Below are 20541 nucleotides of genomic sequence, written 5' to 3' on the forward strand. Positions count from 1 at the left end.
CTACCGCCGCAGCAAGACCATCCCGCTTTGCGGCGGGCTCTGGTGAAAACCAGTAGTGACTTAGAACCGGTCCACTAGCGCGGTCCTCGCCTATCCCTCTCTGGCACAGAGGATCCACTACCTGCCAGCCGGCATCGTGACACTTACACATAATAGGTATTGCTACGTCAGTAATGACTTGTAATATAAAACGATAATTGTAAAATAAAAAAGTGTAATAAAAAAGCTCAAAAGGTAGCATGAATTGCAAAAATAGTACCAATAAAAAGTACAGCTTGTCCCACACAAAAAAGCCCTCGCACAATGTCTTTGGATTAAAAAATAAAAAAAATTAAGGGTTTATTCATTTACCTTGTTTGCTCCAGATATAATGCCTCAGATGTGATGTTATGTTCATCTAGTTACATTAATTTACACAACATCAAATTTGCAGCTGCAAAAAATGGTATGTATGATTGTACCCTGGAGTATAATATGCAGAGGACAGGAACTTCTTCTGGGTTCTGTACAGAACAATGCACTTGAAAAGAGACCCCCACGTCTAATGCATTTTCAGGTCAATGAAAGGGGTACTCCGGTGGAAAAAAAATGTTTTAAATCAACTGGTGCCAGAAAGTTTAACAGAATTGCAAGTTACTCCTATTAAAAAATCCTAATCCTTCCAGTACTTATCAGCTGTTGTATAATACAGAGGAAGTTCTTTTCTTTTTCAAATTTTTTTCTGTCCATGTCAGGAACTGTCCAGAGTAGGATAGGTTTGCTATGGGGAACTGTTCCTGCTCTGGACAGCTCCTGACATGGACAGAGGTGTCAGCAGAGAACACCGTGAACAGACAGAAAATAAATTAAGAAATAAAAGTACTTAAGGAAGGAAGAATTAAGATTATTTAATGGAAGTAAATTACAAATCTGTTTAACTTTCTAGCACCAGTTGATTTAAAAAATATATGTTTTCCACCGGAGTACCCCAGGCATCAGGCATGGGAATCTCTTTTTCTGTGCGTTTCAATTTACTGTATGTACGTGTGCTAACCTGCCTGTATTTTTTCCAAAGCATACCAGAAAAATAAAATGGTACTTCCCTCATAGTTGTCCAAAGCAGCAGGTGAAGTGCACACCATGTATTATTGATCTGTTATGCAGAGGGATGCCACTAGACAGCCAGTCACTGTATGCATCTATGTATGTAATATTGAGGTTTTACCACTAAATTGACTACTAAGATTGGGCACTATGGATCTTCTAGCCATTCACACACTGCACCAATCCTGACTCCCTGTAGTATTGTATGTTGAGTCTGGTTCCAAGTTACAATGGTCCAGAAAAGACCATTGTATGTCAAAAAAGTCACCAAACTAAACTTTTAATATATTGTTCCTTATGTAATTAAAAGACACTTTGCTATTTACTTGCTGTTAAAATTCTCAACCTTTATATGTTTTTAATGTGATTGAAAAAATGGCCACTAGGTGGCTCTGTTCTATTCCCTGCAGCAAGTCAAACGTTGTGCCTGCTGGGGAATGCTCACTTTCTCCTGCCGGGAGCTCACACATTGTGAGCAAGGGAAAAGGTATGATACAGACATTTTTCAAGCTTGGAAAATTATTTTTAAGGGCAAGAGGATTATTAGAGTAGTTAGGTAATATAATTTGAGTTAGTTTAGACAATATGGTTTGAGGGCAGGTACTCTTTAAGCATAAATAAAGACAAGACTTTTTAATTGAACCTAAGATGTGGTATAGTGTAGTTTTATAATCCATCCATAACTTAAAGGGAACCCAAATCAGGTGCAACCTAAAACTGATGCATGTAGTGCTGTCCCTGGACACTATGAATTACTCTGAGAAATCCAGGTATTTCAGAGTAATCATAGTTTAAAAATGCTGCCAGGACCCAGGTAAGTGTTCACAGGGGCTTGACTGGCCAACTTGATATACACAATCTGTGTATAGAGAGAGATGCATCACTCAGTACTGGAGAGGCAGAGAGCAGGCACTAGGACCTGTCGCAATGACTAGTTGCCTGGGTCCAGACAGAATTTTGAAACTATTATTATTTTCAGGGTATCAGGACAATTGATATTGTACCACATCATGATGCCTGTACCAGTTTTTTATAATTCTTTATTTTCAAGTTTCAAATGATATTCATAAGGTATAACCATCCCATAAGGCATAACTTTCAAAGGGCATAACAAACAGAAATCTACCAACCAGTAAGAAAACCGGATGACCCATGCCAGTCAGGTAACGCCTCACAAGGCATGAAATTAGAAGACTTAATGGAGTATAGAAAGGAGGAAAACAAGAGTTAAGGTCTATTCACTCAGGGGGAATTTCTGCTTTCAGAATTCCGCCTCAAATAAAAGTCCAATAGACTTCTATGGGATTCCACACTTCTGAATTTCAGCATGCAGAATTTCTGCACCAATTACACACAAAATCCGCACAAGCCAGAAACCACCTGCGGAAGCGCAATTGGTGCGGGAATTCCCCCGTGTGAATAGACCCTTAGGCTAGGTTCACACCACTGAAATTCCACCTGTCTGCTTGCAAAAGTTTGGTAATTTCCGCCACCAAAGCCTATTTTCAGTCAATCTGCCTCCATGCCACATTTGGTAAAAATCCGCCTTCAAATGAGAGCCCCATTGAAGTCAGTGGGATTCTGCTGCGAAAATTCCGCTTCCAAAATTCTACGTTTTTTTCTTAAAAAACGGATGCAACCGGATGTCAGTTTTCAAACCGTTTACGGTTTTTAACTGTGTACGGGTTAAAATTTGTACACACGTTTTGATACAGTTTAGTCAGGTTTTGAGGAATCCGTTTTTCCTCAAAAACCTGATACAGGAACTGTATTGCAAAAACGTGGTGTGAATGCACCCTAAGTTATGATAGTTGCCACAGTACGAGTTGGAAAAACAATGTTCCCTATGGTCAGATGAAGAGGATTAGACGAAACTGTTCATCTGACCAAGAATTCAAACAACAAACCCTGGTCTTAAAAAAACGCTTCAGACAAAAGGGTTATCCTAAACCCCTGGTAGATGAGTCTATTAAAAGAGTCAACACCCTATCCCAGATAGATTGTCTCCCAGAAAATAATAAATTTAAAATAGATCAGGGGGATGATCATATGTCTAATGTGGCTTTTATCACTAAATATAATAACTCTCATTCTGAAATTAAGAAGATATTACGGGCCAATTGGAATATAATTAAGGGAGATCCTATTTTAAAGAAAATTATAACTGAAAATCCTAGGTGTGTTTTTAGAAGGAGTAAAGCCTTGAAAAACCTCTTAGCACCTTCTATACCTAGGAAACAACGGTAAGTTAAAAGACAACATAAAGGGGGTTTGGGAGATGTAAAGGGGTATACAAATGCGGAAATAGTCGTTGCAAATGTTGTGAACAAATTTGCAATAGGAGAACCGAGGTGGATATTTTAGATGGATCAAAACCATTTTTTATAAAAGAGCGTTTAGATTGTAGCAGTAATTATGTTATTTATATGATAGAGTGTCCATGTGGGCTAAGGTACATTGGTAGGACAATAAATAGCCTAAGAATTAGAATCAATAAACATAGATCTAATATAAAAAAAAATGGATACACACTACATAGTGTTACGCCGAGCGCTCCAGGTCCCTGCTCCTCCCCGGAGCGCTCACGGCGTCTCTCTCCCTGCAGCGCCCCGGTCAGACCCGCTGACCGGGAGCGCTGCACTGACATTGCTGGCGGGGATGCGATTCGCATAGCGGGAGGCGCCCGCTCGCGAATCGCATCCCAAGTCACTTACCCGTCCCGGTCCCCGGCTGTCATGTGCTGGCGCGCGCGGCTCCGCTCTCTAGGGCGCGCGCGCGCCAGCTCTCTGAGACTTAAAGGGCCAGTGCACCAATGATTGGTGCCTGGCCCAATTAGCTTCCACCTGCTCCCTGGCTATATCTACTCACTTCCCCTGCACTCCCTTGCCGGATCTTGTTGCCATTGTGCCAGTGAAAGCGTTCCTTGTATGTTCCTAGCCTGTGTTCCAGACCTCCTGCCGTTGCCCCTGACTACGATCCTTGCTGCCTGCCCTGACCTTCTGCTACGTCCGACCTTGCTCTTGTCTACTCCCTTGTACCGCGCTTATCTTCAGCAGTCAGAGAGGTTGAGCCGTTGCTGGTGGATACGACCTGGTTGTTACCGCCGCTGCAAGACCATCCCGCTTTGCGGCGGGCTCTGGTGAATACCAGTAGCAACTTAGAACCGGTCCACCAACACGGTCCACGCCAATCCCTCTCTGGCACAGAGGATCCACCTCCTGCCAGCCGAATCGTGATAGTAGATCCGGCCATGGATCCCGCTGAGGTGCCGCTGCCAAGTCTCACTGACCTTACCACGGTGGTCGCTCAGCAATCGCAGCAGATTGCCCAACAAGGACAGCAGCTGTCGCAGTTGACCGCCACGTTACAGCAACTTCTGCCTCTGCTACCGCAGCAACCATCTCCTCCGCCAGCTCCTGCACCTCCTCCGCAGCGAGTGGCCGCTCCTAGCCTCCGCTTGTCCCTGCCGGACAAATTTGATGGGGACTCTAGACTCTGCCGTGGATTTTTGTCTCAATGTTCCCTGCATATGGAGATGTTGTCGGACTTGTTTCCTACAGAACGGTCTAAGGTGGCGTTCGTAGTGAGCCTTCTTTCAGGAAAGGCCTTGTCTTGGGCCACACCGCTCTGGGACCGCAATGATCCAGCCACAGTCCAGTCCTTCTTCGCTGAAGTCCGTAGTGTCTTTGAGGAACCAGCCCGAGCTTCTTCTGCCGAGACTGCCCTGCTGAACCTGGTCCAGGGTAATTCTTCAGTAGGCGAGTACGCCATCCAATTTCGTACTCTTGCTTTCGAATTATCTTGGAATAACGAGGCTCTCTGCGCGACCTTTAAAAAAGGCCTATCCAGTAACATCAAGGATGTGCTGGCCGCACAAGAGATTCCTGCCAACCTGCAAGAACTTATCCATTTGGCCACCCGCATTGACATGCGTTTTTCTGAGAGACATCAGGAGCTCCGCCAGGAAAAAGACTTAGATCTCTGGGCACCTCTCCCACAGTATCCTTTGCAATCTACGCCTGGGCCTCCCGCCGAGGAGGCCATGCAAGTGGATCGGTCTCGCCTGACCCAGGAAGAGAGGAATCGCCGTAGGGAAGAAAATCTTTGTCTGTACTGTGCCAGTACCGAGCATTTCTTGGTGGATTGCCCTATTCGTCCTCCACGTCTAGGAAACGCACGCACGCACCCAGCTCACGTGGGTGTGGCGTCTCTTGGTTCAAAGTCTGCTTCTCCACGTCTCACGGTGCCCGTGCGGATTTCTCCTTCTGCTAACTCCTCCCTCTCAGCCGTGGCCTGCTTGGATTCTGGTGCCTCTGGGAATTTTATTCTGGATTCTTTTGTGAATAAATTCTGCATCCCGGTGACCCGTCTCGTCAAGCCGCTCTACATTTCCGCGGTCAACGGAGTTAGATTGGATTGCACCGTGCGTTACCGCACAAAACCCCTCTTAATGTGCATTGGACCCCATCACGAATTGATTGAATTTTTTGTCCTTCCCAACTGCACCTCTGAGGTCCTCCTCGGTCTGCCATGGCTCCAGCTTCATTCTCCCACCCTTGCCATAAGAAATGGCTCTCCCCCCCCTCCCAGTCCCGTCAGGCAAGCCTCAGTGCCTCCTCATGGCCCCCGTCCTGGTGACACACTGCCCCGTGCCAAGCTTCACCCTCTGCCCTCCCTCCCCATTCCCACTCCTGCTGTACTGCCTGCCTTTGAGGAAACCCTCCATTCACTCCCGGTGTCCTCGTCCCAGGTAAAGCAGTTGTCGGACAAAAAAAGGGGGAGACCTAAGGGGGGGGTACTGTTACGCCGGAGCGCTCACGGCGTCTCTCTCCCTGCAACGCCCCGGTCAGACCCGCTGACCGGGAGCGCTGCACTGACATTGCCGGCGGGGATGCGATTCACATAGCGGGATGCGCCCGCTCGCGAATCGCATCCCAAGTCACTTACCCGTCCCGGTCCCCGGCTGTCATGTGCTGGCGCGCGCGGCTCCGCTCTCTAGGGCGCGCGCGCGCGCGCCAGCTCTCTGAGACTTAAAGGGCCAGTGCACCAATGATTGGTGCCTGGCCCAATTAGCTTAATTAGCTTCCACCTGCTCCCTGGCTATATCTACTCACTTCCCCTGCACTCCCTTGCCGGATCTTGTTGCCATTGTGCCAGTGAAAGCGTTCCTTGTATGTTCCTAGCCTGTGTTCCAGACCTCCTGCCGTTGCCCCTGACTACGATCCTTGCTGCCTGCCCTGACCTTCTGCTACGTCCGACCTTGCTCTTGTCTACTCCCTTGTACCGCGCTTATCTTCAGCAGTCAGAGAGGTTGAGCCGTTGCTGGTGGATACGACCTGGTTGCTACCGCCGCTGCAAGACCATCCCGCTTTGCGGCGGGCTCTGGTGAATACCAGTAGCAACTTAGAACCGGTCCACCAACACGGTCCACGCCAATCCCTCTCTGGCACAGAGGATCCACCTCCTGCCAGCCGAATCGTGACACATAGTGTGTCACGCCATTTTTTGTACCATCAAAAAAACTATAAGGAAATGAAAGTGACACCATTGGAAAAAGTGAGGGATCATAATTACAAAACACTATGCAATAAGGAAGGAAATGTTTGGGATTTTTAAGTGAAATACCTTAATCCCTCAGGGTCTTATTAGGGAGATACTGGGCACATGTGGTGCCGTGACATCTATTGAGGGTGGAGTTGGGCACCATATGCGCCTGCTGCCTTCTGTATACATATATTTTTTATATAATTATTATAGATTATTATAGGAAGATAATTTTAGAGGTCTTTTTTTTATTAATGTTTTATTAATATTATAATTGTTATAATGATGAATTTTTAGCAAATTGTTACACCTACCGTTCTCTGCGCTCCAAACTTCCGGAACTAAGTCTCTCTTATGCGTTCCACGATTCCGGAAATGACGATGGAGGAATACAGGGCGGATCGGCTCCGAGTCGTGGAATGCAATGCGTGTCAATGAGTCTAGCGCTAGCCGGAAGCCGCGTGACCTTAGAGATTGATCATGTGACAAACCGGAAACACAGAGAGACACCGGGAACTGGATGGAGCGCGGAGAGCGACGGTGACGTTGATGGTAAGTGATTACCAAGAAGTATATAAACTAAGTGAATATTTATTGTGTTGTGCCTGATGGAGGTGGCGAAAGCCCTTGTAACCTCGGAAACGCGTCGCGAATAAACTTTGTGAAGAGTACATGCCGCATCGTTCTGCTTTATGACCGACCATTTTACTCCAGAAATACTATATGCCAACTTGGAGGGGGGATTTTTTGCAATAAATGTTGCATCCCCCCCAACATGGAGTAAGTCAAAACTGATTCATGTATATCCCCTTTTCTCCCCTAACCTTTTAACTAATGTCCTTCTGAGCGCTGGTTATTTTTATCTCTTCCTACCTGATCAATGGAAAAGGTATTCCCACTGAGCTGATTTAGACAGGAGAATTGGCACCCCCTTCATCTTAGATTCAGGAGAGCAGCTGTGGTAAGCATCCAGACAAAAATAAGGCAATTGATGAGCACGAAAATGGGTTTCCTGAATAAATGCAAGAGAAGTGTGTGTACTCCACAGTAGCCCCAAGAGAGCAGAACATTTTTCATGGATATTCAGACCCTGGGCGTTCAATGTGACCACCATTATAGAAGCCATCAGAAGTCACCTCTCCTACAGGAAACCAACAAGGACAAAAACTCAAACCACGAGATGGGAAATGAGACAAAAGGAAGGGAAATGAAGGGTAAACACATAAAAGGAAAGAGGGAAAAGTACAGGAAAGCCAAAAACTGTCCAAGAAAGGAGAAGAGGAAGAATGGGATGAAAGAAAGGGAGGGGGACTCCCCAAAAGGAGAGGAAGGAACCAGAAAGAACCTAACTGTATAAAATTTAGAAGCCCAGGATTCCTGCCCTCTAATCCTAAAGAAACAAAAGAGGGACATAAACGGGAAATCGTGGGTCAAGAATACAAAAACCAAAGGAGGAAAGGCACAAAAAAGAAAGAAAGAGGCACATCAGAAAGTAAGTTGAGGAGGAGAAAAGGGGGCTAAGAATGAGCAGGGAGTTGGACTAAAAAGAAACAATAGACAGCAGCCCATTTCTACATCAGCCTTTACTTTTAAGCATATGTAGCAGATTATTCAGTCCTGAACCACATAAGTCCCATATAAAGTACAGATATCAAGATGGACCCAGTGATAGAGAAGGCACATAAACCTACCCCCCTCCCAACATAAACACCACCCTATAGGGCCACCCACCCCCAAAAAGAAAAACAGGTCCCAATGACCACACAGCAATGAACAGGAAGAACAGGCAAGGTCCAGTTGGGGATGGTCACTAGTGCAACATCCAGGAAAGGCTTCCGGCAGGTCAGCAGGAGATTTGAGTAGGAATTCCACCCCAGATTAACAGAACGAGATGGAAGGGATGACCCCAGTGGTACATGACTCCAGACAGCTTGGCAGCCTCCAGCATGGGTTTTTAGCAGGTGTTGCATAGCCAAGGTCTGGCGAGAAACACCAGGGAAGAAAGAACAGGCAAGGTCCAGTTGGGGATGGTAATTAGTGCAACATCCAGGAAAGGCTTCCAGCAGGTCAGCAGGAGATTTGAGTAGGAATTCGGCCCCAGATTAGCAAAGAACGAGATAGAAGGCATGACCCCAGTGGTAAGTGGCTTCAGACAGATTGGCAGCCTCCAGCAAAGGTTTTAGCAGGTGTTGCATAGCCAAGGTCTGGCGAGAAACGTCAGGGATAGCACAGGATAGCCTCTTTTTGTTTAAAAAAAAATGGACCTTGCATGCCATTGATAGCAGTGACATCCTGAGCATGGTGCTCCTCTTTATGGGCATTGTGTGCATTCATATCTGCTTTAGTAGGTAGGGCCTGCATTATTGATTTTATCTCCTCCAGCCATTGTGGTTGTACAGCCGGCTGGAGAGAGTCCAGCATACTGTGAGAACCAGTTACCTGCGTGCCATCACAGCATAGGGTACAGAGAAGCCGCAGGAAAGGGCGTACAGAGAAGAGCAGCGGGAAAGGCAGACTGAGCTCTGAAGGGGAGGTCACATGGCCTGGGCGCACCACAGAAGAAAGCAGCGTCAAGTTGGATCCGATGTTGGAGAGAAACAAGCCAGGGGAGAGCGAGTGCAAGTGAAAGGGCAGGGGTCTTGGGAGGCATAGGATCAGTCTTGCAGGTCCTGTATATGCTGTAAGGAGCAGTGGGTAGCTGAAAGTCCCAGTTAATGTGAGCTGGTTCCAGAGTTCATAGAAGGTGTGACTTCATGCTGCCATGTCCAGACTATGCTGCCCAACGGTTTTCTATTAAAGTGTTACTGTCACTTAGAAAACCATAGCATTTACGCCGTGGTGGTTGTACCCTTAAATGGTACCTATCATTTTCACAAAGCTCTGACATGTCATAAAGATCCAACTGCATCCACAACATCCATGAACTGTTGCATCTTTTCTTTACATATCAATTAAAGATGGAAGTCTTTTTATTTTTCACAACAGGATCCTTTATTTTTTTATAGAGTTTATGAGATGACTTGGTTTCTATCTATGTCTCTTCTTCATTTTGTAATATGTTTTCCACAGTTGTTTTTTTTTTGTTTTACTACATGAATTAGGTAGAGATTTTAATCGGTCTGTGTCTCAGTGCTGAGACCCATACCGATCAGGAGAACAAGCTGGGAGAGGTGCATGGCATTGCTGTTCACTACCTGGCTCAAAGTGATCTTTGTCTCTCTGCTCCCATAAGTCTCTGAAAAGCGAGACAAAGATTGCTAAGAGCTGGGGAGTGAACCGGAATGCCATGCACTTCTTCTGGCACATTCTCCTGACTGGTGGGGTTCTCAGCACTGAGACCCAGACCAATCAAAACTTTTTTTCTAAAGCTTTTTTAAGTGACCGTGCCTATTGAAGACTTTCCTGTGTTACTTTGGTAAGGGAGTTCTGTAGTCATAATTTTTTTTTCGGTGTGTGACATATTTATCATACTATCGCAGGGGGTTGATAAATTTGGCTCACATAAGCAAAAAACAATAAATCACTTTTGAATACCATTTTTTAGCACACATAAGCAAAAAACAATAAATGACTTCAGAATACCACTTTGTAACCCCACCTCAAGTTGCTGCTGTAAAAAAAATTTGCGATTTTGCGATTTGTATAGATATGTGTTTATTACATTTTATTACCACTTTTTTAACCCTAAATGTACTAAACCATTTTTTTTCTTCTCATTTCAGATCCATGTATGCAGAGGACAACTTCGGATTTGGTGGACTACGATGACCAGTGTTTTTTTTGTTTTGTTTAATACTAATAAAATGGTTAACAAGGGCTTGTGGGGGAGTGTTTTTTAAAATAAAAGTTTTATAAACGTGTTGTGTTTTTTTTTGTACTTTACAGGCTTAGTAGTGGAAGTACTGTTATATAGATGTCACGATGCCGGCTGGCAGGAGGTGGATCCTCTGTGCCAGAGAGGGATTGGCGAGGACCGTGCTAGTGGACCGGTTCTAAGTCACTACTGGTTTTCACCAGAGCCCGCCGCAAAGCGGGATGGTCTTGCTGCGGCGGTAGTGACCAGGTCGTATCCACTAGCAACAGCTCAACCTCTCTGACTGCTGAAGATAGGCGCGGTACAAGGGAGTAGACAGAAGCAAGGTCGGACGTAGCAGAAGGTCGGGGGCAGGCGGCAAGGTTCGTAGTCAGGGTGGATAGCAGAAGTACTGGTACACAAGCTTTGGACACACAAAACGCTTTCACTGGCACAAGGCAACAAGATCCGGCAAGGGAGTGCAAGGGAGGAGATCAGATATAGCCAGGGAGCAGGTGGAAGCCAATTAAGCTAATTGGGCCAGGCACCAATCATTGGTGCACTGGCCCTTTAAGTCTCAGGGAGGTGGCGCGCACGCGCCCTAGAGAGCGGAGCCGCGCGCGCCAGCACATGACAGCAGGGGACGGGAACGGGTAAGTGATCTGGGATGCGATTCGCGAGCGGGCGCGTCCCGCTGTGCGAATCGCATCCCCGACGGCCATGACAGTGCAGCGCTCCCGGTCAGCGGGACCGACCGGGGCGCTGCGGAGAGAGAGACGCCGTACGCGCTCCGGGGAGGAGCGGGGACCCGGAGCGCTAGGCGTAACAGTACCCCCCCCTTAGGTCTCCCCTTCTCTTTGTCCGGTAACTGCCTCCCCTGGGATGAGGACACCGGGAAAGGATGGAGGGATTCCTCAACGGCAGGCAGTACAGCAGGAGTGGGAATGGGGAGGGAGGGCAGAGGGCGAGGCCTGGCACGGGGCAGTGTGACACCAGGACGAGGGCCATGAGGAGGCACCGAGGCTTGCCTGACTGGACTGGGAGGGGGGGAGAGGCACTTCTTATGGCAGGCAGAGTCCATAAAGACCTTAGGAAGACCGGATACAGGGGGAACCACAGGGTCACGGCAGGGAGTACTGGGAACCGGTTTAAGGCAGTCCTTGAAGCAAGAGGTACCCCAGCTCTTGATCTCCCCTGTGGACCAATCCAGGGTTGGGGAATGGTGTTGAAGCCAGGGTAGTCCAAGGAGAATTTCGGAAGTGCAATTGGAGAGGACCAAAAACTCAATTTTTTCGTGATGAGTTCCGATGCACATTAGGAGGGGCTCCGTGCGGTAACGCACGGTGCAATCCAACCTGGCTCCGTTGACCGCGGAAATGTGGAGTGGCTTGACGAGACGGGTCACCGGGATGCGGAATTTATTCACCAAGGACTCCCGAATAAAATTCCCAGAGGCACCAGAGTCCAGGCAGGCCACGGCTGAGAGGGAAGAGCTGGCTGAAGGAGAAATCCGTACAGGCACCGTGAGACGTGGAGAAGCCGACTTAGCATCAAGAGACGCCACACCCACGAGAGCTGGGTGCGAGCGTGCGTTTCCCAGACGTGGAGGACGGATAGGGCAATCCACCAAAAAATGTTCGGTACTGGCACAGTACAGACAAAGATTCTCTTCCTTACGGCGATTCCTCTCTTCCAGGGTCAGGCGAGACCGATCCACTTGCATGGCCTCCTCGGCGGGAGGCCTAGGCGCAGATTGCAATGGAGACTGTGGGAGAGGTGTCCAGAGATCTAAGTCTTTTTCCTGGCGGAGCTCTTGATGCCTCTCAGAAAAACGCATGTCAATGCGAGTGGCTAGATGAATGAGTTCATGCAGGTTAGCAGGAGTTTCTCGTGCGGCCAGAACATCTTTAATGTTGCTGGATAGGCCTTTTTTAAAGGTCGCGCAGAGGGCCTCATTATTCCAGGATAGTTCAGAAGCAAGAGTACGGAATTGTATGGCGTACTCGCCAACGGAAGAATTACCCTGGACCAGGTTCAGCAGGGCAGTCTCAGCAGAAGAGGCTCGGGCAGGTTCCTCAAAGACACTTCGAATTTCCGAGAAGAAGGAGTGTACAGAGGCAGTGACGGGGTCATTGCGGTCCCAGAGCGGTGTGGCCCATGACAGGGCTTTTCCAGACAGAAGGCTGACTACGAAAGCCACCTTAGACCTTTCAGTAGGAAACTGGTCCGACATCATCTCCAAGTGCAGGGAACATTGCGAAAGAAAGCCACGGCAAAACTTAGAGTCCCCATTAAATTTGTCCGGCAAGGACAGGCGGAGGCTAGGAGTGGCCACTCGCTGCGGAAGGGGTGCAGGAGCTGGCGGAGGAGATGGTTGCTGCTGTAGCAGAGGCAGAAGTTGCGACTGAAGTTGCTGCACCATGGTGGACACTTCCGACAGCTGGTGGGTTAGATGGGCGATCTGTCGGGATTGCTGGGCGACCACCGTGGTGATATCAGAGATATAAGGCAGAGGGACCTCAGCGGGATCCATAGCCGGATCTACTGTCACGATGCCGGCTGGCAGGAGGTGGATCCTCTGTGCCAGAGAGGGATTGGCGAGGACCGTGCTAGTGGACCGGTTCTAAGTCACTACTGGTTTTCACCAGAGCCCGCCGCAAAGCGGGATGGTCTTGCTGCGGCGGTAGTGACCAGGTCGTATCCACTAGCAACGGCTCAACCTCTCTGACTGCTGAAGATAGGCGCGGTACAAGGGAGTAGACAGAAGCAAGGTCGGACGTAGCAGAAGGTCGGGGGCAGGCGGCAAGGTTCGTAGTCAGGGTGGATAGCAGAAGTACTGGTACACAAGCTTTGGACACACAAAACGCTTTCACTGGCACAAGGCAACAAGATCCGGCAAGGGAGTGCAAGGGAGGAGATCAGATATAGCCAGGGAGCAGGTGGAAGCCAATTAAGCTAATTGGGCCAGGCACCAATCATTGGTGCACTGGCCCTTTAAGTCTCAGGGAGCTGGCGCGCGCGCGCCCTAGAGAGCGGAGCCGCGCGCGCCAGCACATGACAGCAGGGGACGGGAACGGGTAAGTGACCTGGGATGCGATTCGCGAGCGGGCGCGTCCCGCTGTGCGAATCGCATCCCCGACGGCCATGACAGTGCAGCGCTCCCGGTCAGCGGGACCGACCGGGGCGCTGCGGAGAGAGAGACGCCGTACGCGCTCCAGGGAGGAGCGGGGACCCGGAGCGCTAGGCGTAACAATAGACAGAATCCATTGCTAAGCAGCGGCCTAGCATACACCCCAAAAACAGCTAAGGCTAACCCCCAATTATTACCCTGGTACCCACCGCCACAGGGGTGCCGGTACCAACAGGCCCGGAGCATCAAAAATGGCGCACCTGGGCCTAGGTGGTAACAGGCTGGCATTATTTAGGCTGGGCAGGGTCAGTAACAATGGTCCTCGCCCACCCTGGTAACTGTTGCTGTTTGGTTGGTATCTGTCTGAAAATGAAAATATGGTGAACCCCACACGTTTTTTCATAAATAATTAAATATTAATAAAAAAATAAAACGCTTAGGGTACCCCCTATTTTTATTCTCAGCCAGATGCCAACCAAACAGCAACAGCCTGATGTTACCAGGGTGGGCGAAGACCATTGTTACTGGCTCTCCCCAGCCTAAATAACGCCAGCCTGTTACCACCTAGGTCCAGGACGTCCCGGGCCTGTTGGTACTGGCTCTTCCTGGCAACCCTGTGGCGGTGGATACCGGGGTAATATTTAGGGGTTAGCGCTAGCTGTTTTTGGGGCTAATGCTAAGCCCTAGCTTAGTAATGGATTCTGTCTATAAGACAGCTTCCACCACTAAGCCTGCAAATTAAATAAAATTAAAAAAATTAAAAAAACACAACACATTTGAAAAAAACCTTTTATTTAACCCCTTAAGGACCAAGCCCATTTTGACCTTAACCCCTTAAGGTCCAAGGGCGTACCTGTACGCCCTGAGTCCGCTTCCATTCTATGATGCGGGGCTACGGCCCTGGCCGGGACCCGTGGCTAATAGCACGCAGCACTGATCGCGGTGCTGCGCGCTATTAACCCTTTAGATGCGGCATTCAAAGTTGATCACCGCGTCTAAAGTGAAACGGAACTACCCCTGGCTAGCTAAGCAGGCTGTTCGGGATCGCCACGGTGAAATCCCGAACCGCTGTAGGACAGCAGGAGGGTCTCCTTACCTGCCTCCATGTGTTTGATCGCCAAATGACTGCTCAGTGCCTGAGATCCAGGCATAAGCAGTCAAGTGGCAGAATCATCGATCAATGGTTTCCTATGAGAAACCATTGATCAATGTAAAAGATCAGTGTGAGCAGTGTTATAGACCCCTATGGGAGCTATAACATTGCAAAACAAAAAAGTGAAATAAAAGTTAATAAAGATCATTTAACCCCTTCCCTAATAAAAGTTTGGATCACCCCCTTTCCCATTTAAAAAAAAACTGTGTTAATAAAAATAAACATATGTGGTATTGCCACATGCAGAAATGTCCAAATTATAAAAATATATCATTAATTAAGCCACGCTGTCAATGACGTACGCGCAAAAAAATTCCAAAGTCCAAAATAGAGTATTTTCGGTCACTTTTTATATCATGAAAAAATTTATAAAAAGCGATCAAAAAGTACAATCAATACAAAAATGGTACTGGTAAAAACTTCAGATCACGATGCAAAAAATTAGCCCTCATACCGCCCCTTTTTTGGAAAAATAAAAAAGTTATAGGGATCAGAAGATGACAATTTTAAATGTATACATTTTCCTGCATGTAGTTATGATTTTTTCCAGAAGTATGACAAAATCAAACCTATATAGTAGGGTATCATTTTAATCGTTTGGACCTACAGAATGAGAAGGTGTAATTTTTACCGAAAAATGTACTGCGTAGAAACAGAAGCCCCCAAAAGTTTTTTCTTCAATTTTGTCGCACAATGATTTTTTTTCCCCATTTTGGCGTAGATTTTGGGGTAAAATGACGATGTCATTACAAATTAGAATTGGTGGCCCAAAAAATAAGCCATCATATGGATTTTTAGGTGCAAAATTGAAAGAGTTATGATTTTTTAAAGGTAAGGAGGAAAACATTTTACTGCAAAAACGGAAAAAACCCTGGTCCTTAAGGGGTTAAGGACCAGGCCAATTTTATTTTTGCATTTTTGTTTTTTCCTCCTCGTTTTCTAAAAATTGTAACTCTTTTATATTTTCATCCACAGACTAGTATGAGGGCTTGTTTTTTGCATGACCAGTTGTCCTGCATAATGACATCACTCATTTTACCATAAAATGTATGGCGCACCCAAAAAAATACTATTTGTGTGGGGAAATAAAAAAAAAACTCGCAATTTTGCTAATTTTGGAAGGTTTCATTTTCACGCGTACAATTTATGGTAAAAATGAAATGTGTTCTTTATTTTGTGGGTCAATACGATTAAATCGATACCCATGATTACATACTTTTCTATTACTGTTGCGCAAAATTTTTAACCAAATTAGTATGTTTAAAATCCTTCTATTTTGACGACCTATAACTTTTTCATTTTTCCGTATAATCGGCGGTATGAGAGCTAATTTTTTGTGCCATGATCTGTACTTTTTATTAATACCACAATTGTAATTATAAAACTTTTATAATTTTTTTTTTTAATAAAATGTGACAAAAAAGCAGCAATTTTTTTTTTCATGTTCACGCCGTTCACCGCACAGGATCAATAACATTATATTTTAATAGTTCGGACATTTACGCATGCGGCGATATTGAATATGTGTATTAATCTCTTTCTTACACTTTATGGGGGTAAAATGGGAAAAAAAGGGTGAGGGGATTTGTCCCTTTTATTTTTATTTTTAACTTTTTTTTTTTACACTTTAATAGTCCCCATAGTGGACTATTTATGTCAATCCTTTGATTGCTAATACTGTTCAATGCTATACACAGGGTATAGCACTGATCAATATTAATGGTCATCTGCTCTCATCTGCTTGATCTCAGATCAGAGCAGAAGACCCGTGGAAGGCGGCGGAGGCAGGTGAGGGGACTTCCGTGCGCCGTTCTGGATGATCGGATCGCTGGATCGGATCTGTATTGATCACTGTATCTGAGGGGTTAATGGCAGACATCAGTGCGACGATGCTCGCGGTCATGTACAGGACGTAAATGTACGTCCTGGTGCGCTAAGTACCGCAGCACCAGGACGTAAATTTATGTCCTTGGTTGTTAAGGGGTTAAAAAAAACACTCCCTCCATAAGCCCTTGTTAACCATTTTATTAACATAAAAAAAAATGCTGGTCACCGTAGTAGTCCATCGAATCCGAAGTAGTCCACAGGATACACTGATCTGAAATGAGAAGAAAAAAACCTCGGAAAATAGATTAGTGCATTTATTGTCAACCGCCCGCGTCGCATGACTACAACTCCCAGCATGTCCTCACTGGGAGTTGTAGTCGTGCGACAATGGGCTGGTGGGAGATGTGCAGGCGGGTGACAAGCAAGTCAGGGAAGCTTGTCACCCGCTCGCACATCTGCCGCCCGCCCCACCCGACTGCAACTCCCAGCATGCCCTTACTGTAAGGGCATGCTTGGAGTTGTAGTAGTGCGGCGCAGATGGCTGACAAGGAAGCTAGGGAAGTGGGTGGCATTGTGCTCCAGTCCATGGCTTTCCAGCGGGAAAAATTAAGTTACGGCTCTGTGACTTCATATTTCCCTCTGGCAGCTGTGATTGGCCAGGATGTTTGGACCAATCACAGGTCTGCCCAGGAAATATGAAATTACAATGCTGTAATTTCATATTCCTGTCGGGCGGTTTTGCTCCCCGGCCACCTGCCCGCAAGCTGTTGGGATTACAATTCCCAGCATATTCTCACTGTAAGGGCATGCTGGGAGTTGTAGTCCTGCAATAGCTAGCAGGTGGACTTTTTGTAAAGCTCCACTTCTCCGCCACCCGTCCACATCAAAAAGTTGCTTACGCACATATGCGACTTTTGTAAGCAAAAAAAAAAAACTCTAAATCCATTGATTAATCTCCCCCTAACTTTTAATATTGACAAATTTTAACTATGAATATATTTTCATATTAAACAAAAGCAAACATAAATTAAATGTATGACTTTATCAAAGGCATTTTTTAAAATTATTATTTTGGTTCTTTTTGATGTGAATGTCAGGTTTTAGTGCTTGTGTGTATGTTTTTTGTTTTCTTTTGAAGTGTAGTTTCTAATAGCCTAACATTCACATAAGCTCCCATTACAGCTTCTGAAGTACTAAAAGGTAATTCAGTGGGAATTGTTTTATGATGTTTTAGAGAGTAAAAAATAAACTGGTGTATTTCACATGCAGAAAAATGCCATTTTAGTTAAATAACAGGAGAAATTAGTTTCAGTCTTTAAATCCCAGGTTGATTTAGCAACGGGAAATCATGTGAACAAAGTCCACCTTAGCAGATGATTTATTAAGTATAACAGTAACAAGCAAGTACATGTAAAATAAGTTTAAAAGTAAAACTTCACTACAAAATAATTTCACTAAGAGCCACATGTAAAAGAAAAAAACATTATACCAAGTAGACGTGTACATATAGTGCCACAGAACAACATTCAGCCAAATAGATCTAAAATGAATGGACTGTAGCAAACTCCACATGGCCTGTCAGATTGCCAGGAGAACTTTAGATTTAAACATAGTGGAGAACACAGCAGTGTCGAGCAAATGGCAGCATATAAACTGACAGAAAGCAATGCTAAAATGTCCCAAAACACAGTGACGTATAAAATTAATCTGACAGTAGTACTTTAGTGAAGTGTAGAGGAATGTTCTATGAATATACAGTGCTATAACAATGGCTAAATATGTATTTTCATAGGTGGACCCATAGCAACCAATTATATTGCCTCTTTTTATTTTTTTTAAAAGGGCTACTGAAAAAATTAAAGAAGTTATCTGGTTTCACGGGGCAACCCCACTGGGTTTTGACAAATTTCCCCCATTGTGGATTATGGACTATAATCCACTAAATCTCCAAGGATACAACTAAGGAGAATTTACAACAAAATATTAAATCTATCAAGCTCATAAGGCTGAAATAATGACAAATAAAATAAAAAGTATGAATAGACAGTTCAATTAATATTAGCCGCACAACATTTATGGACTATACACCAATGAGATTTATCCAAGTGCCATTGTATATAGTACAATCAAAATATACAAAAGATACTAAGCAGTATAGAATAATACAAAAGAAACCAGTAAGGGGCCTCTACCTCAGACTCTAACACACTTTGCTTGTGACTCTTCTGGTGGGAAAGGTCGATACTGGGTGTATAAACGCCAGATGCATTGTTGCATAGAAGGTAACCAAATAAACTTACCACTTTGTTTATCTGATGATGTGCCACACACATACTATTAGAGATGGAAGTCAGGGTGAAGATGAAGAGCATATTTAAAAAATACAACATAATAAATTTGGTTACTTTCTATGACTTTTTTTTAATGATATGTGGTGCTTGTGTCAGTATCATGCATTTAATAAAGTGATTACAATCTATTTAATTTGACCGTCATTATTTTAGCCCAAGGGACTTAGGTAGGTTCATCAATGGGTATTATTGATATAGAAAACCAAGCATTGAGCAATGTACTATATAAGTCATTGTTTAGATGAAATTTAATAATGTAATATCCATTCAGCAAAATCTAGAAGGGGAGATACTTAAGTTTTCTTGGAATGCCATTAAAAAAGGCAAACTAAATTACCTAGATTTTCAATCATGAAATATTCAAGCACTCAGGCTGTCAATCTAAGCTTGTCTAGAAGGGAGAAGGGTGGAAGTGTGACTGGAAGCATATGTTCAAAGTTCAAAAAATGTGTAAAAAACATAAAAAAAATATAAAAATATAAAATTAAAATCACACCCATAAAAAAAAAAAAAAAACTTTGTAAAAAAAAAAAAAAGATAATACTGATAATAAACATATTTGGTATCGCCGCATGCATAATTGTCCAAACTATTAAATTATTACATTCATGATCAACAACGTCAGCAAAAGAAAATAGAAAATTTCAAATGCCAAAATTGCTGATTTTTGGTCACATCACATCCCAGAAAAATTGAATTAAAAGAGATCAAAAAGACAGTACTAAATAAATAGTACCATTAACCTCTTAAGGACACCAATAGCGTGCGGCACCGATGTCCCTATCAGCTAGAACGCGAGCGGAGATCCCCTTACCTGCCTTCGTCGCGTCCGATCGGCGATTGATTGCTCCAAGCCTGATAACACTTATCTTTGCCGTGGCAATGCATGGCAATGATCTGTGTTTGAGATCGGTAAGTTCAGTGTAATAGCCACTAGGGGGGCTATAACACTGCAAAAAAAAAAAAAAAGTGTGAAAATAAAGTTAATAAAGATCATTTAAAAATAAACATATGTGGTATCGATGCATGCGGAAATCTCCGAGCTATAAAAATATATCGTTAATTCAACCGCACGGTCAATGGCGTATGCGCAAAAAAATTCAAAAGTCCAAAATAGCTTATTTTTGGTCACTTTTTATATGATGAAAAAAAATGAATAAAAAACGATCAAAAAGTCCGATCAATATAAAAATGGTACAGATAAAATCAGATCACGGCGCAAAAAATGAGCCCTTATACCGGCACGTACATGGCAAAATAAAAAAGTTATAGGGGTCAGAAGATGACAATTTTAACCCCTTAAGGACTCAGCCCATTTGGGCCTTAAAGGGGTACTCCGCCCCTAGACATCTTATCTCCTATCCAAAGGATAGGGGATAAGATGTCAGATCGCTGGGGTCCTGCTGCGCCACTGCGGCACCGCGCTATTATACTGCACAGAGCGAGTTCGCTCTGTGCGTAATGACGGGCGATACAGGGGCCGGAGCAGCCTGACGTCATGGCCCGCCCCCTTAATGCAAGTCTTTGGCAGGGGGCGTGACAACCCACGGTTATGCATAGGACGTAAATGTACGTCCTGGTGCGTTAAGTACCAGCTCACCAGGAAATACATTTACGTCCTGCGTCGTTAAGGGGTTAAACGTATACATTTTCCTGCATG

This window comes from Hyla sarda, chromosome 4, assembly GCF_029499605.1.
Source record: "Hyla sarda isolate aHylSar1 chromosome 4, aHylSar1.hap1, whole genome shotgun sequence".
Lineage (NCBI taxonomy): Eukaryota > Metazoa > Chordata > Amphibia > Anura > Hylidae > Hyla > Hyla sarda.